We start from the raw sequence: 25,505 nt of genomic DNA, 5'->3' as shown, positions 1-25,505 counted from the left end.
TTTTTCTCTCACACACATATGTTTGGGAGAAAATGAAAAGTTGAAAATGCCTTTGTCAGCTTAGGAGACAGCTCAGAGGATGCAGTATGTGCCACGCAGCTCTCATGTAAATCCAGGCAGGCTGGGGTTGGTGAGATGGATCATGGCTGGAGTGCTCACTGCTCTTGCAGGGACCCAAGTCCAGTTTCTTTGCTCAGAGTGGGTGGCTGACCATCACCTATAGCTTCAGCTCCCCTGGGGATCCATTGCCTCTGGCCTCCATGGGCACCGGGACTCATTACCCATGCCCATACACACATACATAATGCAAAATGAAAAATAAATCCTTAAAAGCCGAGGAGGCGTGAGGGCCACCTGTAATCCTGATATGCAGGAGGCCAAGACGGGGATCCCTGGGTCAAGTCGGCTGGCTAGACTAGATAGAATTGGTGAACTCTGGGTTCAGCGAGGGACCCCACCTCTATACATGAAGTGGAGAGCAAGGGAGGAGGATGTCAACCTTGGGTATCCACACACAGGCTCATATACATGCACAAGTACATGCATGCTCACATATGTATGTGCACAGGACAAAATGTATGCACTATAAAGAAAGAAGAAGGAGAGGAGGAGGAGGAGAAAAAGAAGTGGAATGAAGTGAATGAAAGGAGAGGGGAGGAGGGAGAGACACTGCCAGCCTGGGAGCATCATGAGGTACTGTTTATTTCCCAGCTAACGTGAGGGTGCACACGTCAGCCCTGCTGTATTTATTCAGGACAGATAAACACCACACTTTCTCGTCACCCTAGTGTCTTGTCTTTTTTTCTTGGCATTACATCTAATGTTTGTTGTTCCAAACTCTGTCCTCAGATCTCAGTAAATAGCCCCAGGTTGTGCCATCTGGTAAGTGCCGAGTCTGTTCCCTGGGGAGTCTATCCTCTCCTGGTTCTGATGTTTTCAATTAGGATAAAACGGGGCCACACCATCACAAAGCTCTCTGAACAGCAGGGGCACATGCTGACCTGAGTCCACTGAGTGTTGGGCCCATGTCATCGCTAAACCTCACCTCTGTGTCAGCCCAGCACCTTTCACTTCTTCCTGTTTCTGTGGACTCACGGGGAGCCTAAAGTTACCATTTCCCGGGTGTGTGGCATAATGCAGTCATCAGCCAGAAAGCCGCTGTCAGGAGGGGCTCACACCAGAGGCGAGCCATGACAAGGCGGTGGAGACGTATGAGCAAGTAACGTTGAGTGTACTGTCCTTGGCACACCTGCCAAGATAGAGTGCTGGAAAGCTCAAAAGATCTAGAAATATCTAGAAGTATCTTCCGATAGCTAGAAATACCTTCCAAAGAAGGTGGCAGGTAGGTGGGAAGGCTGCTGAGCTGGGGGGCCAACGCTGTCCCCTCATCCTCATGCAGGCAATGAGTCAGTTATAAAACTAACAGCTCATTTTCATGGAAGCACTTTTTGGCATGCACTCTTGGCCCCTGGAGGCTAGAAAGGCCACTTCACACACGATGGCTACTCAGCCACCCACCACCCACTAAACAACGCAGATACCCAACTGTTGTGAACCTCTGCGATAATCCACGCGAAATGATTTCCTAAAGGGGCGTTTGTAGGAAGTTCTAAGCACTGCATTCTTTGATTCTTTAAGCAAACACCTGGATGCTAGGGATTCTGGAATCTAAAGTATGTGCTCACCCACCACAACACACTCAAAACAAAGGAAAGCTGGGAGAAAGGTCCCTGGTAATTTTTACCACACTGAAGCTGACTCTAAACTCATTAGTGTCCTATCCGTTAAACTTGAATATCGTGTGAAACTCCCTTTGCTAAGGATGAAAGCCGTGTTTTCCTTTAATGACAAAGTTCCAGGCCCTTGTTTGCACATGCTAACTGTGAAAAGCTGCGTTTGCAGGAGTTTGTCTTGGAAAGCTGTGTGGCTCGATGAAAGCCATGAGCCACGTTGTCAAAGGCGGTGGGTTTTTATGCACCAGTCTCCTGGTAATTATCTCGCCATCTGTGGCCTCACAGGGGTTGGTGATTTCATCCAAATTCAACAACTTGACCTTATTTGTCAGCGAGTGAACAAGAACAGTGTTTGCTGAACTAAAGTCCGAGCCTACAATTTATCAGCACTTCTGAGCTCAAGCTCAGCCCTGCTCAGCTTTTTCTGGGGATGGAAGTGAGGTACCACTTAGGGAAATGTCAGCTGAAAGCAGACTCAGGGTTGGTGGCCACTAGAGGCAGAAATAAAACAAAGTGTATAGGGTATCTAGCACATGGCATACTTTGACCAAAGTTCAAACATAGTAGGTTAAGTGAGAACTAATATACAAATTATATTATGAGGTTATTAATCTGTGAATCTTACTTTGAGGTGATTAATACGCAAAATCTTATCCTGAAGTTATCAACATCCATTCTTTCAACTTTATAATTTATACTAAAACAATTACAGTTTTAAAGACTCTACAGTTCTATTAGTTCAGCCATGATCCTCTTGGTTTTTCCCACCTGTTTTTAGGAAACTCTAATTCAATTCCATTTAAACCATCAACTAGTCAGCATGTGGGGGGAGCTGTCTCCACAAAACCGTTGCCCTGAACACAGCTGTCATCTGGAAGCATTTGAGTATTGCTCTCCTTCCATTTCAAACCCAATACTAACAGAAAGAGTCATCACAATCTCTCTGGAAGCTTCCTGCTTTTAGTCACATGGGTATAATGTATGCGGCTCCTTTTGAAATGTACTTATTTACCAAAAAAGTCCAAGTTGGTGAATTAACAAATCCTGTGAGGGGTCCCCGAGACAATAGTTTGCATGCAGTTTTCTAACACAGCATCTGTGGTGGCAAAACCTGTGGAGTCCAAAGCCCAAAGCCTGCAACATATGCTTCCAAAGAAAAGAATAAAATGTCTGCCTGGTTACTAGGAACCTAAAAGGGCAGGAGCAGCTGCCGCTGTCATCAGAGGGTGGTCACCCATGTCTGCACTTCTGAGAACAGCAACCTGTAATTAATTCTGCACTCACCAGCTGGCCTCTGCCACCCCCTCCCCTGGCCCCTCCTGAAGACCAAGTGTGGAGAGATGAGGAGTGAGCCTCATCTGTTGCCAGGCTGAAGAATAGAAATGGTATTGTTTGCTCAGGCAAGACACCCAGAAAATGTGTGAAAGAGTAACAGTAATTAAATTTCTAGAGAATGTAAGTTGACTACAATACATTCAATCAAAGAATCCTAAGTCCACAGACTTTATTTTTAGGATTATCATTAAAATCTCCTTAGTAAGTTAACCATCTGATGGACATGGCCCAGCTCCACAGCTGTGTGCTCGGCAGGTGTCTTTCAAGCCCACCCAGAACGAAGGTCAAGGCTGCAGGGTTGGTGCTGACATCTCCATCCGGGGCTTTCTGTGTCAGGCCATTTTGCTTCCTAACCATGTTGGTGATGTCTGAAGACAATATAGTTAACAAAACTGGGTTTGGGGGCTCCTTTCTGGAGTGCAGAAACAGATGAGCCATAGAGTTGCCACAACAAGGGTTCCCTGGCCCCGATGAGGTCCAAAAACCCCAGCCAGAGCATATTGACTCCTCAATGTGCATTTATATTCCCAGACTGACTGACCTCTGTAATTGTCCAGCAGCCATGAAGGACAAGGAGCTGTACAAAGGTTATATCTAAGGCAGGCTTATGGGTACATTAAGGCTGCAACATATGCTTCCAAAGAAAAGAATAAAATGTCTGGAGGCTGGGGCCTGGAGGCTGGATCTGTGTCTTAGATCTAGCCACAATTAAATCAAAAATCAAACCATAGATGCCCGTGTGGGATGGAGAGAACATCAACATGGAAGGAAACTAGGAAGGTGACGATGAGGTTCAAGGTCTGGGAACAGAGAGAAAGGACCTCGCTGTTCTTCAGTCCGTTTCCACTTAACGTGAGAAACACCAAGTCAAAGGGAATTCAAGATTCACCCCTCCAAGGAGTTTGCCTGTCGCCTGTTGTTTGGGGATGAAAAGTCCCTTGTCTGACCCTGGGCTGACACAAGAGAACAGAGAGGAGTCCTCGCTGCCCTGCCTCCATTGGTGGAGCAGAGAGCTCAGGGCCAGGGCCAGTTTGCTTACAGACCTCCGCGTACTTTTCAATTCGTTGGTCGGACCCTTGTGTTCAAGTTCCTGTACATCCTTCGATGAAAAGCCCCCTGACCACCCTCCACCAGCCATGACCACCGCACCAGCAAAGTCGCCCCTGCCCCGAGACCTCCTTGCAACCTGTATTCATTTTCCTAAGTAGCCGCCATGTCTCCTTTCCAAACTGAACTGATTGGGGGCTTTGTGTGATACGGGTTGTGAGGGTTGCATCCTGTTGCCCAATTCTAAAATTTCTGTGTTGAAGCCTACAATTTGTCCTTACTGGGATTCGGGCTCGTGGCGGCTGTTTAAGATAACAAGTGGTTATCAATGGGCTCTACATCCAACACGACTGTGTCCTTTTGGGTGGAAAAAGGTATTCAGCAAGAACAGGATACAAAGAGTGAGACTGAGTTCTGTAAGCCAATGACAACAGCACACACAGCTGGTCACAATGAGCCAGAACAGGGCTGGATGGATTGACTCTCAGTCACCATCCGCAGTAGAAGCCAACCCTACTTATGCCTCAGCTTGGACATCTATGACCCAGAGCTGTAACACAGCACATTCAGACTGCGGAAGCCACCCGGTCTGTGGTGCTCTGTGACGGTAGCCCAAGGAAATGCATACAGCCGTGAAAATTAGGTTCCCGCATTTCTGTTTGGAATTTATGGTATTCACGAACTGGATACTTTCCTGGCATTCATAAACTAGATTGTAGTGGGTAGCCATTCCAGCTTTGATCTGGAAGTTCCAACCCCCATTGAGGCTTCAGTAACTGTCACACCTACAAGGCAGGACCGAGAGAGGACCCAGGAGACCCGAGATCTGGATGTGCCATCTCTCTGGTTCCTGGACCCTGGACACTAGAGATAGACCGAGCAGAGTTCTCCAAAGAACACCGACAGACTGTGCCATGCCTTCCCCAGACTCTGTAAACTATCCATTCACTTGTAAGTTACCCCACAAAATAAACCTTCTTTTTAACTACGTGGAGTTGCCTTAATAATTTCACCAATACTAGATACTTTTCTAAACTACAATTTAAAACTCATGCATGACATGAAGCAGAAGCTAAATGAAGTTTCCTGACATGACCATTTGCTCATTAATTAAGTAAACAAGAATGAGTAGGCACGCTGGAGTTGTACTTTGTTGCGCATTGTTGTAACATATAATCACAGGAGCCCTTGTGTTCTGAGCGGAGAGGGACTTGGGGATGGAGAAAACACTTAGCTAATCCTGGTCTGTGTCACACTCTTAAAAATCTCCCCATGCTGGCCAGGTATAGTGATGTGCGCCTTTCACACCCCGCCCCCCCCCCCACACACACACACACGCATGCACACTCAGAAGGCAGACGCAGGTGATCTCTGTGAGTTTGAGGTCAGCCTGGTCTACACAGTGAGTTCAGGACAGAGTTGCATGGCAAGACCCTGTCTCAAGGAGAAACAAAAGGTGCCCCATTCTAGAATACTGTAGGACATTGCTAAAATACCACCTGCAGTGAGGTCTGTGCTTTTCTTCCTGGCTTAGCTTTTGTATTTGCAAAGTAATTAATAACTATTTACCACACTAGAAACATTGCATTGAGAAGATGGAGTGGAGAAATCCAAAGTAAAAAGATTCCCTGTGCCTCCAGCAAATGTTTACACAAATCTAAATAAGTTTGAGACCCTTTGTGATAAAAATAAATGTAAATTTAGAACAAAGTGTAAAATATGCATAATAATAGGAACATCTCTGAGATGTGTAAAGTTCACATTTATTTTCTTAATTATTTTCACATTCAAATTCAGCCCAGAGAAAGGAAAAGCCATTGTATTTACAAAACAGATCATTAACTATAATTACACTTAGAAGAAAAACTACTTAAGGTCCCACAGGCCGGGCTCAAGGGCACATTGTCAGGCACACAGAAGCCAGTTTTCAGTGTGAGCGGTGCTGTCTTCCAGCCAGCCGCACAGAAGGTGAGGGGTTAAGTAGCACACAGACACCTAAGACGTTTTATATTACAGGCAATTATGTCTGCAGCCGAAGGGATCAAGAAACAAGACTTCTTTTGCAGATAACTCTGTTGCAAATAGAAATTTGTAGATAATTAAAAGACGCTAAAATCCAATTTAAAAGTTCCAATCATTGGCTCTACTTATCACCCAACACAAATGTACAAAAAGAAATGTCAATAAACTACTGAGTCTTTTATAATCTCCACATAGCAGCCACACAAATGACCTGAGTCCTCCCTTCTAATGTCCCTCAGAAGCCACCTCCCCAGCCTAGTCTCACCAGTCTCTTCCCACCCATGTCTGTGACATGGTGTCCCCTGCACTTCCTGGAACAGATGGTCACCCACAGGCTGCCCTCCACCTGCCCTACCATCTCACCAGGCCAGTTCCTTCCTAACTGGACTGAGACCCAGAGGGCCAGATAACACGTCTGATAGCTCTCTGGATACTTTGGACAGGAAGGAGAAAACCGAAAACAGAAGAAGCAAAGGAAGGAAGAGGGGGCAAGAAAGAGGAAAGAGGAAAGAAAGAGTGAAGGAAGGAAGGGAACACAGGAAAACAGGAGTTACCCAAGCCCAGCACCCTCAGTGTAACCAAGGCGGGTTCCCGACCTCTCTGTTCCTGGTCACCACTGGGAGAGAGAGAGAACAGAGGATGCACACGGGCAGATGGTCCAAAATGACCACTGCAAAGGCTTTGATTCTGATAATGAATGCTAGCTTTCTCTTGGGAGGCAATTTCTCTTCTATACTTTCAAATTGTATGTAACTGTACCGCAGAAAGTTAAACGTTTATTGATTTAAATATACCAGAGACAGAAGAGAATTTAAATCCCCATCACCGTTAAATGAATTGTGAAAACATTTCAGATTGTCTATGGATTTTACTAGCTAATTTTCTCTCTGACAAATACCAATTGTGTTCAATTTGCCATAATTTTCTAATTCAGGGGAAAAAAAATCTACTTTTTCCACCTAATGAAAACTTTACTGACAAGTTGCTAAAATATAAGAAACTTCATGTTCACAATAAAGACCTAAAATCCAAATAATAAAAGACACAGTTCCCTTATATTTTGTCCTTGCATGTAAACTGAATTTCCTTCAGGTAAAGTGATCCACAGACAGGTTATGTTTGCAGCCCCTGTTTACTGGTGTAACAGTGGCGTGTGCAGATAGATCACACACATCGTCTGATTCTCATCACAGCTGAAGCAGCTCAAACTGATCTTAGATACCAGAATATCACCACCTATGAGTAAATGCTTGTTCAGGGCACATACAGAGCAGGGGACAGAATGAGGCTCCAGCAAGGCCAAGCCAGAGAGAATGAATTATGTAGAATTTTTAGTGAAAATTTTCTACATGAATACTGTATTTATATCTTTTCTACTCCTCCCTCTCACCTACTGTGCTGATATTGTGTCCCCCAATATATTGTGCACCCTAATAAACTTGTCTGGGGTCAGAGAACAGAACAGCCACTAGATATAGAGGCCAGAAAATGGTGGCACACACACACCTCACTTTAATCCTAGCCTCCTGGAAGCAGAGATCCATCTGGATCTCTGTGAGTTCAAAGCCACACTGGAAACAGCTAGGCATGATGACACATGCCTTTAATCCCAGGAAGTGATGGCAGGAAGCAGAAAGGTATATAAGGCGTGAGGACCAGGAACTAGAAGCCGTTAAGATTTTGGGCTTTTGAGCAGCACAGTTCAGCTGAGATCCATTTGGATGAGGACTCAGAGGCTTCCAGTCTGAGGAAACAGGATCATTGAAGGAACTGGCAAGGTGAGGAAGCTGTAGCTTGTTCTGCTTCTCTGATCTTCCAGCGTTCACCCCAATACCTGGCTCCAGGTTTGTTTTTATTAATAAGACCCTCTAACAATTCATGCTACAACCCATTAATTCTCTCCTTGTTCCCCAACTCTGCCTCAGCTTCATAGCCTCTTATCCATCATTGTTATATACGTGTGTGTGACTAATACAGTAGATATGTATGTATAGCCTACTGAGTCCCCTCATGCATACGCATCTTTAGAGGCCGACCACTTGGGATCAAACCACCTAGAAGGGGGCTTCTCCCCGGAGAGGACTGAGTCTCCCCCTCAGCAGCCGGTCATTCCCTGTAGCCCTTCATCTGGGGGCAGGGCCTCGTGAGATTTCCCTCCTCTGTGTTAACACATCCACTTGTGTTGTCACTGTTCATGTCTTGTTTGGGTGACTGTTTTGGTGATAGTTTCAATGTGTACTTTCTGAGTGACAAACTGTTTAAAAATTCTAGTAAATTATTAACTTACACACTGATGGATCTTGGATTAGAGCCTCAGATCAAAAGGTAAAGTGTGGCTAGATTTGAGTCTCTATCTCTCTGTGGTGTAGTGGTGCGTGTGTGCATGTGTCTGTGTGCATGTGTGTGTGTACATGTGTGTGTGCATGTGTGTGTGCACACACATATACGTGGGTGATAACATAGAAAGTAAAAGTAGAAAGGGTTCCACGGTAGTGGAGAAGAAAGGGGGTCTGATGGTGTGATTCCAGGGTAACGGGATGTGTGCAATACAAAGAAGGGGAGTCTACTCGGGGGACAGAAGATCTTCAGAAAAAGTCACCATGAAAAGGGAGGCTGTGAGTGTCAGGACAGAGTATACATGGCAGATACACACAAAAATGTCACCATGTAGCATAATACATTTTCTAATTAGAGACATTAATAAAAATAGGACAATATTGAGCAGAGCTCACATATGCCGGTTTTCTATTCCTTTGGCTTCTCCATTCAGTCTCGCTGTGGTTTAGTGCACGGGTCCTTCATCGTCACTTTGTTTCCTGGTGATTTGTCATTATTATCTGACCCGCTGGTTAATTGGGCTGTTTTGTCAGCCTCCTTCTCAGAGAGACCCGAGCCAGCAGCCGCAATGGTGCTGGGCTTTCATTTTCTATCTTAAGATTTGGGTGCTTACTCTGTTGGTTTTGTATCTTGCAATGCTGCTCAGTTGGTACATCCGTTCAGCAGTTTTTACATAGAGCCTTTAGACATGTCCTTATATAAAACCATGTCATCTACAAAAAAAGGGGAGGAGGGTAGCATTAAAATTCAGGGTATGGAGACGGCTCCGCGGTAAGAGTGCTTACAGAGCAGACCCAAGAACCCAAGCACTCTTGGAAAAGCTGAGTGTGGCCGTGCACTGCTGGAACCTCGGCACTGGGAGGGAGAGGCAAGCAGAAGCCAGGAGCTCAGTGTAAGCCTGAGGCTCAGGAGGGGACCCTGTCCCAAGATTACCATATAGAGAGTGATGGAGGGCACAGAAGTCCTCCTCTGAAGCCCTATGTGCACACAGAAGCGCGCCCTCTCTTTAATGAACGGAAGCCAGATACCACCTTCCCTAACACTTTGACTCTGAATCCTATGGAGTTCTCACTGTTATTAAACACATCAATTTTTTAAAATCTATTCTATGTGCCTTTTACATCGTGTATCCTGATCCCATTTATTTCCCTGTCCCTTCACATCCACCCTCCGCCCCTGCACACACCCCCAAATAAAACAAAATGTAAGAGAAAAAAAGGAAGAATAAAATAAAATAAAAAGGGAAAAACGTAAAAATCTCATCATGGAAGCTGCTGTGGGACACAGTGAGTCATACGGTGAACCCCTCTGTCCGTGTATCTTTACTTGCACGTGTTCATTGCAGAGTCATTGGTCGGGTTGGAGGCCTCTGGTGTCTACTACACTATCAATGCTGGGTCCTCACTGGGACTCTTCTTGGATGTCCTGTTGTTGCCTGTGTTGTGAAGATCCTGCATCTTTGTGTCTACAGTCAGGCCCCTTCATGTGCTCTAGCAGATCATAGATGAGGTAGATGATGGGGTGGGCCAAGTCATATCCTGGGGTCTGGGTTTGAGCAGCTGTAGGGTTAGTCCACCAGATGTGAAATGGGGACAGCTCTCCCATGATCACAACTTCGGGGCTGGCTCACCCACACCTGCACTAACAGGGTTGGCTCTACTGTGCTGTCCTGGCAAGGTGCAGGACCTGCTCTCCTGAGTGCTGCAGCTGGTGGGGGTCAGGGAGAGCTCGCCCACTCTTATGACCACAGGGCCAGCTCTCTCACCTGCCATGGGCCATGCTGTCACAAGACAGATGAGAAGTGGGGACAGCTCTCCCATGATCACAACTTCGGGGCTGGCTCACCCACCCCTGCGCTGACAGGGTTGGCTCTATTGTGCTGTCCTGGTGAGGTGCAGGGCCTGTTCTCCCGAGTACAAACCCATTCTTGAGACAGACTTTGTGAACTCTTAAAGTAGTACTTAGCCTTGCCTATGCATCTGGTTCTCCCCGGAAATATGTGTTCTACACATTGCTTAGCTTAGTCAAGGAAATACCTTTTCCCCTTTCATGTTGTTTGGATTCAGATGTGAGGCACACTTGAGCAACTGGTGAGCTTATGCCTGCAGTTTTACAAGGAAGAGAACAACTGAAAAAAAAATCATTAAAAAAAAAAAAAAAAAAAAACATGAGTAAAGGGACCAGAGAAGCAAGAGAGAAGGAGACAGAAATGTGAAAGGAGGAGGAGACACAGAGGCAGAGGGGCAGGAAGGTGAGGAAACAGCAGCAGGACAGAGCTGGAGACTGATTTCTATACTACAGAGGAGTCTCCCTCCTGTTAGGTTTTTACCAAGCAGGTGCACTCCAGAGTGCTGGCTTCCCTACCCCTCCATCACTTGCTACAAATTGTTATTGGCCACTGACCTGGAGCCGTGTGCTATGCAGATTAAACTACCCTATGCTCACCTGGTGGAATCTGGACTTCCACAGGGACTTAACAGACTTATTACCTCACTCGTCTCCTGGAAATACACATGTTTCTAAACAGTGGGAGGTTTCTATCAAACCATATTTATTGCATTGTTGTTCCCAAATGCTTGTAGCTGGCATTTCTCTCAAGGACATTGATTTGAAGGCATATCACAAAATGTGTATGTATTCCTTGCCCTGGCAGAGATTTTTAATTCTAGAAGATAATACCTATATTTCTAAAGCATCTGGAATTCAGACAATTAAATACACTCCCGTCCAGGTCTGCTTCTGGGTCCTTCTGAGCTTCAGAGTCTCTAGAACTGCAGTTACAAGTATTGGGAAGCTGCCACATGGGTGCTGGGAATCAAACCCAGATCCCCTGAAAGAGCACCCAGCACATTGAACCTTGTGGCCACCTTTCCAGCCCCTTACAGTAGTAAGACTCCAAAGGAGCCATAACGGTAAATGCTACCCTCAGCCTTGTGACTTTGGAGCAAGGCTCTTTTTCAAGGACCTGTGCCCGCCTCTCCCTTTGTTTTGACTTTATCCCTTTACAAGCAGTAATTATTTGTGAGGAAGGCGGGGGTGGCTGTCTAAGCCACGCTGCACATGTAAGTGGAAGCTGTAATTTAGGACCAAGAAGTGCTTCTCTGTTCAAGAAGGCAAATGTTGTGTGCAGAGCAGTTGAAAAGTCCCGGGATTTCCCTGCTGAAGACCATGCACTGTTCCCATTTCCTATGAAAGGGAGGTGTACAGAGATGACCTCTAAATTCAGAACCTCAGACATCCAGGGAGACATCTGTTTCATTGGTTCCTTGAGGACACACTCCACTGAGTGTAAGGTCATATTTCTCTTGATTTGGAATTCTTAAGGTCAAATTTACATTGGTTTATGAGCCACAAGAAATACGTTTTAATATAATCTTCCTCTGCCCAACCCACTAGTCCAAGATCAGCTACACATGGGCAAGATCATTTCTCTACACGAAAGATACATTCTTTCCACACTTTTCTGGTACTAACCTTTCCAGGGAAAGCCATCCATGCTTCCCTTTCAGGGTTTCAGCCATTCTGGTTTATTTTCACTGAATGTATTCCATTTTTGAAACATCTTTAATTTTTTTATGATTCTGCAAGATGAATGTGTGGCTCTAAATACTGACTTATCAATGAAGAAGTGAGGCTCTGGCCCCAGCGTCTACAGCCCATCTGCCTGTTCTGCCTGTGTTGTGCTGATATGGCCTCACTGTGCTGTGTCAAGAGCTAACGTCTAGTCCACATGTTCTCTCAAGATGAGCCCTTGACATTTTTAATTTATACCATTGGTATTTTGAAAGCATCAGCTGCAGGTGACAAGTCTTCCTGATAAGTGACCTCTCATTCTTGGCCCTTAATACCAATTCACTCAGGTCTTTCTTTCTGTGTTAATCATTTAGAGTGTTCATGTCCAGGGCTCTTTCTCGCCTCTGTGCCCAGACCTGGAAGGAGAAACATGATACATACCACAGTCATGGCAGACACAGCCCGCAGTGTCCAGGAGCAGTAAAAAAGAAAATACATTCTGGTGTATGCTCAGGAACGGACTCACTCAGAAATGAATGACCCGCAGCTTGGGCAGCAATTCTCCACAGTTCCACTTATAAACACTCTGTCATCACACTGAAAAACCTACAGTGTTCAGAGGTGGCAGATGCTGCCCATAAAAGTCTATCTTAATATAGCTTAATTCCAATGCTGCTGGTATACATTTATGACATATTTATCTTCTCTATGGCCTTCTAGTTTTCATTAAAGATGTCTGAAGGAATCAGTGGGTAAAGGCACTTTCTGCCAAGCCTGAGCACATGAGTGCAGTCCCTAGAACCCACATGGTAGAGGGAGAAAACCAGTTGTCTTCTGACCTCCACATGTGTGCCATGATACATGTACACACATACGAACACACACGTGTACACACACACACACACACACACACACACTCACACATACATTTTAAAATAGTAAATATACTTAAAAGAATAACTAAGGCTAAGTATGAAGAATAATTGTGACAATCCTTCTGCATCCCACAAAAATTCCAGGTTTCAGTTTATAGGTTATCTGATAGGGAATAAACCCACCAGTGTGTAGATCAACTCCAGCCAACTTTCACAGACTCCTGGAGGCTGAGTCGGATCAATTTCACCCAAATCATGTTGCTGCCACATCATGGGGAAAGTTGAAGGAAGAACTGTGATCTTGCCTCCCCCGTTGGTACAGATAGAGACCACACACACACACACCTGCGCTTTCACGGCACTGTCTACCAAGTGCAGATGTGCACAGGCCTGCAGCCTCCTGTGGCTTCCCCTTCTTTCTGGTTCATCTGTACTCTGCATTACTGTACTTTGTATTACCCCACCGATCCCAAACCCTCGGTGGTGGTTTCAATGAGAGTGTCCCCCCATAAGCTTGGCTGTTGGAATACTGGGTCCTCACTTGGAGGCGCTGGTCAGGGAGGGTTAGGAGGTGCAGCCTCCTACACCACCAGGGGGTGGGCGTGGAGGTTTCAAAGCCTCCTCTTGCCATTCCCAGGCCCCTCTCTCTGATTTGTGCTTGTGGTTCTGAGAGGTGAGCCCTCAGCTCTCAGCTCCCAGGCCAACCTCCGCATTTGCGGCCTGCTGGCATGCTGTCCCACCATTTGGACCTCAATCCTCCGGAACCGTAATTGCGATAAACCTTATCCTGTAAGTTTCCTTGGTCACTAACACGCCTTCATCCTGCTGTCCTCATGGATGCTGCCTTTCCCTGTGCAGAGCAATTCAAGGCGTGAGGCGCTGCCTTGATGTTGGTATATCCACGGGGCTTTCTTTCAGTCTCTCTTCCTTCTTCGTGATTTGGTCTTGATCAGTCCTCTCCTGGGTTTCCCCTAAAGTCACCACATTTCTCTGTCTGTTCTTGCAAGTACATGTCACTGGTGTTGGTCTTTGGTGTCTCGAGGGTGATGCTGGCCCTTTGCTATTTTGCTGGACAGCTAACTAGTTTGACCTGGTCTCGTCCTACCCAGAGTCCCCTGCACTTGGCTGGCAACGACAGCCGATAGGGTCAATGTTGACACTCTGAAACATTTGCCAAATATCTTGTTGAGATCTGACTGAATGCTGATGGATCAAACAGTACTAGTGAATTAGGAAATAGTAGAATAGAAATCCCTTTGGGGTATTCATGAAAAGGGCATGCCCTGAATCACTGAGCGTCATTCAGAATATGACAGGTATTTTGGCTTGTAGTGGTCGCAGCAGAGAACTGTGACCATCGTACAAAGGCACTAGAGGGAGTATGAGCATGGGGTTTCCAGCAAAAGGAAACAGGAAAGCCTCTCCGACTAAGAAAATGTACAGACGTACCCAGGGAAAGAGCCATCCACCACCACCACCCACAGCCCTGCCAGACTGGACATGAAGATCTTATCCTGAAAGGAGTCAGTCTGCAAGGACTGAAAACATTGGTTAATTTATTAAATACCCAAGTCTCAGGAAAACTTAAACCAAAAATGTTCGAAGGTAGGAGAAGAAGCAGGGACTCAGTGCTCAGACAGGTGGGTAAGATTCCTGCCCAGAAACAACCCCACACAAATAGATATCTGTTAGCGACCTGACAAAGAATACAAAGTCTCATCATAACACAGTTCAAAGAGCTTAAATAAAACACAGTTTGACAATTATAGAACCAGGGAGACAATACATGAACAAGAAGAGAATGTCAACAAAGAAAAAATAAATTATGAGAAAAACCAAAATAGAATATAACACCTTCATAAAATATCACCAGAGGGGTTCAGTGCAGGTGAGTCAAGCAAGGAAAAAAAACATAACTGATTCAATTTGAATCACTGAGTCAGAACAGCAAAGACAAGCATCCTAAAAGCAAAGGGCACAGAGAGGACGCTATGACTGCACTGAACGCTAAGTGTAGGTGCACTGTGCGCATCCCCAAGGGTCCCAGTGAGAAAGGGGCAGAGAGAGGACTTGAAGAAATATTGGCTTCATGGCTGCAGGTAACCCAAATCCGAGCACCTGCACATTCAGAGTCAAGAAACTCAACAGACCCCAGAAGCATGATCCCAAAGCGGCTCCCACATTCACATCACATTGTTAAAAGTCAAAGACAAAGGCCAGGCAGCTGTGGCTCTCACCTTTAATCCCAGAGTCTCCTGCACAACGCGAGTTCCAGGACAGCCAGAGCTGTTACACAGAGAAACCCTGAAAGTCGAAGACAAAGGAGGATCTAGAAGGCAGTGGAGGAGAGGTGACCTGCCTCCTAGACAGGAACTCCATAAGGTCCTCAAATGATCTTAGCACAAACGGAACTGGTTAGAGGAGAGTGGGACAAGACGTCCAAAATGCTGAATGAAAAACAAAAGCCTGACAATCAGCAATATCATGTTTAGTACAACTGCCTTTCAAAAACAAAATGAAGACGTTACCTGACAGACAAACCTAAGGGAGTTTGTCTTACTAGAGATCCTATTGGATAAAGCAGGTACTGAAATCGCCTACTATTTGTAGACTGATGTTCACCTGTGTCTTTAAATCTGGTAGTACATTTCCTTTTATGAATTTTGGTTCCCCAGAGTTTGGTGTATATGTGTTTAGGATAGTGGTGACTTCTTGGTTAACTGTTCCTTTGATTAGAGTGAAGTGTCCCTCTATGTCACTTCTGATGAGTTTTAGTTTGAAGTCTTTTTTGTCGTAGCACATCAGTGTTTTGTCTCAGACAGCTTCCTGGCTAAATGTCACTTCACAGAGCACCCTGGAGAGTGGACGGCAGTTCCAGTTTTTTCTTTTGCCTTCTCTTGACAGCATAGGTGACTGTGGAGGGACGGCTTTGCCGTTGAAAGCCTCTGGGTCGACTCATGTCCTAGCTGATTTTACAATTTCTGCTCACGATTCTATAATTATCTCTCCTAACATTTCAAAACCCACAACACAAACTGGCATGTAAAACCATTCCCTCTAATTTTCTTATTGCATATCCACCACCAGTGATTTCCTACTTATTAATTAGATCCAAGCCCGCTAGAGCATGCCTTTCCATTATTTTTATTTCACGGCAATATCTTTTTAGAAGATAACTCAAACTTTGTAAGTCCCGAGACTTTTTCAGAGTGAATGAAACATTCAGAAAAGCAAGGTGTGGCGGGGGAGATATTCCTAAGTTGTCTTCTGCATGGCAGCTCAGCAAAAACTGAGGTCTGCAGGTCTCTGGATTGGTGGAAAGCCTTGACTATTTTACCCCCATTCAATCCTGCATCTAACCCTGCAAAGCATTTTGCCTGGCTGGCTGAGCAGACAAGGCCTGGGCAGCTTGCCCCAGGTTTCCATCCACTCAGAGAGAAGTGGATCTCAAGCCTTTTCCTATCTCCTTATAGATCATGTGACACAACGATTCTTTCCAGCCTCAGGGACTGGATAACCCACATTAGGACAACCCCAGGACATGTCTCTATCCAAGTGCTTGTGCCTTAGTGAACTGCCTCCCCAAGGAGTGAACTCCAGACCCTACTGGCTGCTTCCGCACAGTGTAAATCCATACTAGGCTATGTTCCCCCACTCTCATGTTGACTCAGCCCTGGTCACGATTCTTTCTTTCTTAGGCTGTGTTCCTTTAATCTCACACTGAGTTTTAAATCACCGAAGTGAATTTCTCTTTCCCAAATAGAAAAGAGAAAAGGAATATTAATAGACGTTTTAAACCAGGATTCGGGAGCTCAGAGAGTTATCTCTACCCAGGGATACTCCCAATCACACAACACTGGGCTGCTAATAACTGAGACTCGAAACTGAGAAGGAAACGAGCGGCCGAGCGAGAACGTATCCTTCTCACAGGAGCTACTGAATATTTCAGATGTGTTCACTAAAAGCAGAGAGAGGCGCGTGCCAGGAGCTTCAACCTCCGGATTCATTTTAAAACAGGAACTAATTCTGATAATAAGAAAGAAATTAAAACACTTTCAATATGTTTTCTCTTGGAAAGAATCACTTCGAAGCTGATCTTATGCATAATAATTTGATTTAGCATATTACAATTTGAACTCATCCTTCTATACACCTCTGAGCATGTGTTTTAAAAAGATGTATTTTATTCATATGCATGTGTGGTTTGTGTATAGTGGTGCCGGCAGAGGCCAGAGGGCATACGATCTCCTGGAAATAGAGTTATGGGTATGTGTGCACCGCCCCCATGGGTGCTGGGACCTGAACTCTGGTCCTCTGGAAGATGAGCAAGGGCACTGAACTGCTGTACCTTCTTTCCAGCCCTTCAACCGTACATTTTAAACAACAAATGCTCACAATGGCATTTACGCATTATGAGCTAATTGGCTTTCCTATATTGTATATAGTAATCCTGTGTATTATGTTTAACTATGTATGGATAAATGAAGAAACCTAAAATCTTAACGAATGGATACCACATCAAGTATTTGAACACAGTATGGCTCATATCTTTTTTTCTTACAATTCAGTCAATCTATGATTTACTTTAAAAAAATATATATCTTTAATTTCATTTATGTGTGTCTATGCAAGTGCATGGTGTGTGTGTGTGTGTGTGTGTGTGTGTGTGTGTGTGTGTGTGTGTGTGCGTGTGTGTGTACCCATGGAGAGCAGAAGAGGATGTTGGATCCCTGGAATAAAGCTATAGCCTGTTGTGAGCTGCCCAATGTGGGTTCCAGGAACTGGACTCGGGTCCTCTGGAAGAGCAGCTAGAGTTACTAACCACTGAGCCACCCCTCCAGCCTACAACTGTCTCTTTCTACGTCTAGTTTGCTCCCTTCTTTCAACTATCTGCCAATGCCTGGTAAGCTGTACTTAATGTAAGCTCAACTTTCCACTGTTGCTATTGATGGAGGGATCGAGGCTCAGCAAACACTGCCGGTGCTCCAGGCTCTCACCAGGCCGTAGAGTTAGGATCTGCGCACATGCTTTGTTTGGGCTATGTTATTTTTCATGATAATTCTAAAGTGTAAGTAAGCAAGACATGGTGCCTCAGACCTGTAATCCCAACACCAGGAAGATCATGCCACTAGGGCAGGACCAGCCTTTGCTGGAGAGTGAGCTGGAGGCCAGTCCGGGCTATGGTCTCACATAAAAACCAAGAAACAAAACTGAGACAATGTGCCTAGCATTCAGGCTGTCTACGCTGTCATCATAAGGCCACGGGCCACACAGGCCCTGCTGGTGTCACATCCTGTCCCACCAGTTGGCTTTCTGCATGACGTTTTTTTTTGTTTTTTGTTTTGGTTTTTTTTGAGACAGGATTTCTCTGTGTAGCCCTGTCTGTCCTAGAACTCGCTCTGTAGACCAGCCTGGCCCTGAACTCACAGAGATCCACCTGCCTCTGCCTCCTGAGTGCTGGGATTAAAGGCACGCATCATCACTGCCCAGCTTGAATGGCACACCTTTAAGGAAGTAATTATCTTTGCTCTTAAAAGCTGGCAAGAACACAGGCTAAATAATGAGAGTGTCATACAAGTGTGGCTCTGAGATAAACCAGCCTTGTGACAAGAGTCCCTTGGGCTCTGTGTTGTCTTCCTTTCTTTTTTTTTTTTTCTTTTTTCTTTTTTTTTTTTTTTGCCTGTAAAATGAAGCAGACTTTCGTGAGAAGGGGCTGGAAGGAGTCAGGAGCATGAAGAGGATCTGGGAAGGTGCAGAGAGGGTAGAGGCAAACAGAAAGTTAGATGGGGCTCCATCGGTCAAGGGTGATGGCAATGGGGCTGGAATATTCCGGGATAGGCTTGCAATTTGGAAGCAGCTTCTGCTTCATTAATCCTCATGCCCATTGCCTATACACAAGGAACCTGCTGAGCCTGGGACAGAAAGGAAATGAGATGGCAGGACAGGAAGAGACACAGAAGCACAACCTAGTACCTCAAAGTTTACAGACAAGGAGGTTCTTACACTATGGAGGGGTCGGCAGAGGAATGGGGATGGTGCTGGGGGTTTTGAGCACCCCCAGCTTAAAAGATCCACTGAAGATCCACTGAACAAAGTAATAGGATGCTCACACCCAGCCTCCAGGAGAATGAGTGCCAGAGGAGCAACCGAGGCTAGGGTCTACGTGGAGCATAAGCCAGCTGGTATTATAAAGCAAAGGATGGGGTGCAGCAGGAATCTTAAAAGTTCTTATTAATAAAATCAAACCTAGAGTCAAGTATTGGGGTGAAATGCTGGATGGTCAGAGAGACAGAACAAGCCACAGCTAACCTCACCTGGCCAACTTCTCAGCTGATCCTGTTTCCTCAGACTGGAAGCCTCTGTGTCCTCATATCCCAATGGCTCTCAGCTGAACTGTGCTGCTAGAAGACTGAAAGCTTAACCAGCCAAATGCTTCTAGTTTCTGGTCCTCACGCCTTATACACCTTTCTGCTTTCTACCACCACTCCCTGGGATTAAAGGCTGGCTTTCTGGGATTAAAGGCGTGTGTCACCATGCTTGGCTATTTCCAATGTGGCCTTGAACTCACAGAGATCCAGAGAGGTTTCTACCTCTGGAATGCTAGGATTAAAGGTGTGAGTGCCACCATTTTCTAGCCTTTGTATCTAGTAGCTGTTCTGTCTCTGACCCCAGATAAGTTTATTAGGGTGCACAATATTTTGGGGAACATAATACCACCACAGTGGGGTTCAGGAGAAGTGGAAGAACAGATAGGAGGTGGACAGGAGGACTATGGATGATCGATAGACACTACGTGGCTCAGAGGAACCTGCCACAGTTTACATGGTGGGCAGCAAGAAATTGCTGTAGTCCTTCCGCAAGTGGTCTCATGGCCGAATTTGCATTTAAGACAAATCACTCTGGCAACTGTGAGCCTGATTCAGAGGGGAAGAGTGGAACAGGAAGATGGATGAGGTTCCTGAGCCCTGGCAGGGAATGATGAAGCCCGGATAGGGGCAGCCAGAGAAGGTCAGAATAGGGAAAAACTAATCTGAGCAATATTCATGAGAGAAACACCGGCGACTCCATGATGGATGGGCAGTGAAGCGGGGGAGGGAAAGAGGAGAACTGAGCCCACGAACGAGAGAACTCTGGTATCCCAACACGGCACCTTGGAGCCAGAGAAAGCAGGGTCTGTTTCGCATATCAGAAATCAGGTGCTGTGCCAAGCATCCAGGGAAGGGGTCCTGCAGGCAGACGCTGGCTGAAGACAAACCAGAGCCACAGACTGAGGATGTACAAGGGGAGCTCAGACACAGGCAGGTAGTGCTGAGGACAGGATGGGAGGGGGGCAACGAGAGTAACAGGGGGTGGGGGGTGGCAGGTGGACAGAAGGAGAAGTTCAGAGAGCGACGAGACAAGGAGAGGTGGGGGAGGGAGGGGCAGGGCTCGGAAAGGTGGATGGTGGCAGGGTGCTGAGGCACGAAGTCTGTGGAACTTACAAAGACCAGGTCAGTTTGTTACAAAGAGTTAACAAAATTGTATGTGTGTCAGACAACGTGGAGTGTGTGTGTGTGTGTGTGTGTGTGTGTGTGTAGCATTCTAAAACCTTGTGTGTTTGTTATTATATACCTAGCTAAATATAGAAACAAGCTCCTAATTCTCAAAAAGAAAGAGAGAGAGGAGGAGAGAGGGAGGGAGGTAGAGTGGAAGGCTCAAAGAAACCACAACATTAGCTCACTACTGGAAAATAACAATGTATTTGAGATTATGAATATTGTGGATAATTACTTTAGGCTGCAATTAGATAAAACATACATCTAAACATTCTCTTAATTAATGCCCTGATGTATTGTCACTTTTCCTGGTTATCATAGTAACAAGAATTACCATCTAAGAAAATCCTTCCAGGTCCCTGCTTAAGTAGGGAAGAAAGCTGACTCACACCGGATGGACATGAGCTTGCCTTCTTAGACTCAGTGGTTTTCAAATGACAGCTCACAGGAAAATGGCCCAGGCAGGCATAATTGTGTTTATCACCAGACCCCAAATCTGCAGGACCATAGCGTGCTAGGGAAACCCTATCCTTCCCAGGTACCACAAGGGAAACCCTGTCCTTCCCAGGTACCACAAGGGAAGTCCTGTCCTCCTCGGGTACCACAAAGGAATCTAGAGTCACCAACCAAGGCGCACCCTGACTCCACCTGAAATGTGTATACTATTCTTTCCAGAATCAAGTTGTTGCGTGCTTCAGTCACTTACCATGTATTAATCGGTTTTTTTTTTTTTTTTTTATCACTCTGACCACACCAGACAGGAAACAACTTAGGGGACAAGAGGTTCACCTGGGCTCACAGTTTGAAGAAAGTCTCTGTTAGGGTGGACAAGGTTCTACAGCGTGTGGCCTCTGGTTGCACCTATCAGGAAGCATTGGGAAGGGTCTGCTTTCTAATTTCCATTTGTACTCAGCGCAGACACCCAGCCTGTGTGATGGTTCTGCCCTCATGCATGATGGGTCTTTGCTTTCGGTTAACTCTCTGAAAATGGCCTTGGCAGCACACAGTAGTACTCTGTGAGTTCCATAATCCAGCCCAGCTAACCATGAAGGCGAACCATCGCAAGTCTACTTCTTGTCAGCATGATACCCAAGCACACTGCGTTTAAAGCCATCGTAACTCACTTCCACAGAACGTTGCAGAAGAGCTGATAGTTGTTTCTTACAACTTTATGTCAGAAAGACACTGTTTGACTCATTCCTAGAACATGCCCATGATAGAGAGAAGCAAGTTGATTGGCCAATTACTTCCTTCATTCTAAAAAGCATTGCCTTGATTCTTAAGGAGCAGTTTCCGGGGCAGGATGAGGGACCAGAAAGACAAAGAAGCCTTGGAGACAGGACACACACAAAACAATGTTCAGCCCATACCACTCAGCTCCTGTAGGAAGCTGCCATGGAGGGCAAGCACATTGAAGAAGGAAACATGGAAAGCGATGCTCATCTGTCAGTCCCTGCCGAGAGTCTCACTGTCCCTGGCTTAATTCTATAAAAGGAGAGGGCATGGGATTCAGAGGCTGGAATCGGGGAACCTGAAATTAATGACCACGCTTGGCCTGCCTCATGGGCATGAGAACTGTGAAGGTCAAGGACGATCCTAGCTGAAAAGGCAATCGGGAACTCGGTGTCCTGTGAGGACCCCTTCAGCTCCTCCGGGGAAGACGGGCAGTCCTTGCTCCAGCCTTCTCACCTTGCATTTCTGGTGAAAATGCTCACGTTTACTACCTGGCTGCTAACTCATGAGATCAAATCACATGCTCTGTCACATCAACACAGTTCCTTGTCGCTTTGATGTCCACATTGGCACCGTGGAAATCTCAAAGAAAAACGAGTTGCATCGTGTAGAGGCCAGATTCTATGAAAAGGGAGTGGCCAGAGGGATGCCCAGGGACAGAGGAGGCAAATGAGAAATATCCCAGTCTATCTAATTCGACCCAGTTCCTGCCAGCTCTCCCCTCAGAATCATGTCACCAAGACCCTCCCATTCCCACAACTCTAACACTCCAGGATGACTGGGACAGTGGGACTCAAGAAATCTGCACACATCTAGCTGGTAATCAAGAACAAAAACAAAAAAACCAAACAAACCAACAAAACCGCTCAACTCCTCTGAGTATTCGTTGCTTCCCAGATGATAGTGTAGGAGCCTGAGACAATCACTTTCAGGGTTCCTTTTTACAGGCTGTCTGTCACCGGCTCAGATTCACCCCTGTGATGACATACGCCGAGGGCAGACACCTGGTTCAAGTGCTTGGCTGAGCACAGGCTCTAATGGAAACAAACACTATTTTTCCCAATAGCTCAGGTCGGGCTCGCACATGTAGCTGATTTTTAGCACATTCACTATCTGCAAGCTGTGTATATACACCTACACAGACACAAATATGCGTATTTGCGTCCCATGTGAATTCTGTGCATGCATGTGGCAGAATCCAACAGACTTTCCTTCAGAGATGTTTCCATTTTTATTTAGTCTCCTTCAAGAACACTCATGTCTCACTGAAGGCCCGTGTCCTGCAGAGGGCTCCAGTTCTGCACACTCTTTTATCTGTACAGTGCGGAATTGCCCACAGATAACATTAATGACTTGGTGGAGCAGCCCCTGGAGTGTCTGTCTTGAAGCATTCCCAGACTGTGGGCAGAGGTGTCTTTATAGAACAAAGTGCCAGCACAAGGCACTTCAGCTATTTTAGTGTACACGGAAGACATCAGCGCTTTTCATCACAGCCGCCCCAGTTCTCTCGGGACACAAATGAACATAACCATCGCATTAGGCTCTCTAGATGACATTTTGATTAAAGTAATTATTCCTTTAGTAAACAAATATTACATTCTAGATGACTTTAATGGCATGTAATAGAGTCTGTAATAATTCTGGTTACAAAGCAATGACATGTATCCTGGCTGCCACAAAGTCCACCAAATGTTAAGTCCTGTGGGCTCGTACAGATCTCCACGTGCACTAACCTTAATTCCCGTTAACAGTCCATCACACGCACCTCTGTAACATTAACAACTAAAACAGCTTTGACATGTTTCAGAACACTTTTCCTATGGATGGGACAGACTGTCCTCGAAGCCAACGTGAGCGATCCGGCAGCTGTAAAGAGCTCCGTTGAGACAGGTCGGCAGCAGCCCCTCCTGAGCCTGGCTTTCTTTCCAGGATCTCCTAGGTGACTTTGCTGCCTCCTCCTATTCTAAACTAAATGCTTCAGGACAAGCATGACAGGGCTGCAAGAGCTTTACACACTGGCAATGATATGGGGCAATTGTCACTTGGGCAGGACACCAGAGGCTTCCCAAGACTCCCAAAGAAAGCCCCACTAAAGTGGTTAAAGCTTCACACACACATACACACCTGCACACACACACACACACACACACACCTGCACATACACAACTACACACACACACACACACCTGCACACACACACACCTGCACACACACAACTACACACACACACACACACACACACACACACACACACACACACACACACCTGCACACACCCCAGATAAGCACTGGACCCTGACCCTTCCCTCTTGTGGTGATCTCAGAACAGCCAGGGCTCACTTGACCTGGCTCCTTGATGGTTTCTGCAGTGGTCAATAGTCCCTTCAGCGGGCAAGTGCTGAACACGAGATTTTCACACACTGACCCCAAATCCATCCTAAGCCACAAGTGAGTAAAAGGCACAACCAGCTAGAGAACTCTCTGAAGATCACCTGTTTCCTTTAGAAGGTGTCCAAGGGACTAGTTAAAAGGCGCGCTTCCACCAACCCAGCTGGACTAACCCAGCCTGGGAAGGCAGGCTTTGTGGCCCTGGGAGGCACCGCACTGCAAGTCCTGACCTGCCCCTCACTTAGTCGCCGGCCTCTAAGACAAAGCGCTGACACGGGGTCGAGGCCAGGGGTCAGAGGGATCAGTGCGAGAGGCACCAGCTGGCAAGCTCCTGCCTGCATCTTTGTTCTCCCAAGTCTCTTCTCCATGACCAAAGGAGAGTAGTAAGTGGCATCCCATCGCCCCAGGAGCGGTCGCATAGGTGACAGCGCGCATCTCCCATGGCAACTAGCAGCTTCTTCCTACAAATTGCCAGTTTTGCCTCCTCCTGGATAGATCCAGAGTTCGGAGAAGGATTCTGGTCCTTCTGGTCCTGGCCTTCTTTCCCATATCCCAAAGGTGGCAGGGTCTTCGCGATCCCTTGCCAGGAAGAACCGAGAGAAACCGCTTCTCCACGCCCTAAGCCCGGCGCCTGTCCAGCGCTCACCACAGCAGCTGGGACTGGCGCTGGGGACCCAGCGAGGCTGGACTCCACACTCTGCAAGACCGCAGACCGAGGCTCCCCCAAGTTCCCCACGCGAGGGATCCCTGCCGCCGCCCCTACCTGCCGGAGAATGGTCCTCTGAGCCCGGTGCCCCGCGATCCAGCGACGGTCCCGGCTCGGCTCTGCTCCTGGGCGCCCGGCCACCACGCACAGACGGGTGGGGATGCGCTGGGGACCCGGACTCCACCCGCCTGCAGCTCGAAGCCCCCGCCCCTCTGGCCTCAGCCTTGTCCCCGCTACTGGGTCCTGCGCCCCGCCCCCTCCTTCACAGTCCGCAGCTGGGCTCCGGTCCTTCCCCTGTCCTCCTGTCCCCTCCGGGTCTCCGCGCAGCCAGGGAGGCCGTCTCCTCGTCCTGGCGCCCTCCCGCCTCCCTGCCGCGCCCCGCTTCCCTCCCTCCCTCTCACGCGCTCTCACGCGTTCGCGGAGACCGCGCCTCCCAGGCTGGCTCTGCCACCCTCCCTCGGGTTTCTCCTGCCTCCCCCTCGCCTGAGATGTGAGAAAGGGGCTCACACCTCAAACTTTTCCGCCCTGACTTCTGTAAGACCACGGGGAATGGATGGCACTGTGCGCTGCACCGGGGCTCCCCTCGGACATCCCACCAGAACAAAGGCTACCCCATCCTGGTGACTGTGGCAATTGTCCAGACGGAATGGGTGACCACTTTTAAAGCTACAGGGGCCAACACAGTCTTCTTTCTCTCTCTGTCCTTTGAGATCCTGTTGAAACCGGCTACAAATTAAGAGCTCAGGCATGGGACACTATGCTATGGGTTCATTCGCCATGA

At 46.8% G+C, this 25,505-nt stretch overlaps 1 protein-coding gene across 1 annotated transcript in view; it reads right to left on the bottom strand.

The window, feature by feature from the left end:
- The window catches only part of Myo16 (myosin XVI), a 485,099-nt gene extending 460,158 nt beyond the window's left edge, over positions 1–24,941 (bottom strand). Inside the window, exon 1 of the mRNA XM_028872308.2 lies at positions 24,782–24,941. The gene's annotated coding sequence lies outside the window, so the exon portion shown is untranslated. The remainder of the gene's footprint in view (positions 1–24,781) is intronic.
- Positions 24,942–25,505: the final 564 nt, after the last annotated feature.

The sequence above is a fragment of the Peromyscus leucopus genome, chromosome 17, assembly GCF_004664715.2.
Source record: "Peromyscus leucopus breed LL Stock chromosome 17, UCI_PerLeu_2.1, whole genome shotgun sequence".
Lineage (NCBI taxonomy): Eukaryota > Metazoa > Chordata > Mammalia > Rodentia > Cricetidae > Peromyscus > Peromyscus leucopus.
The sequence above is the reverse complement of the archived record's forward strand: the minus strand, read 5'-3'. Positions and strand labels throughout refer to the sequence as shown.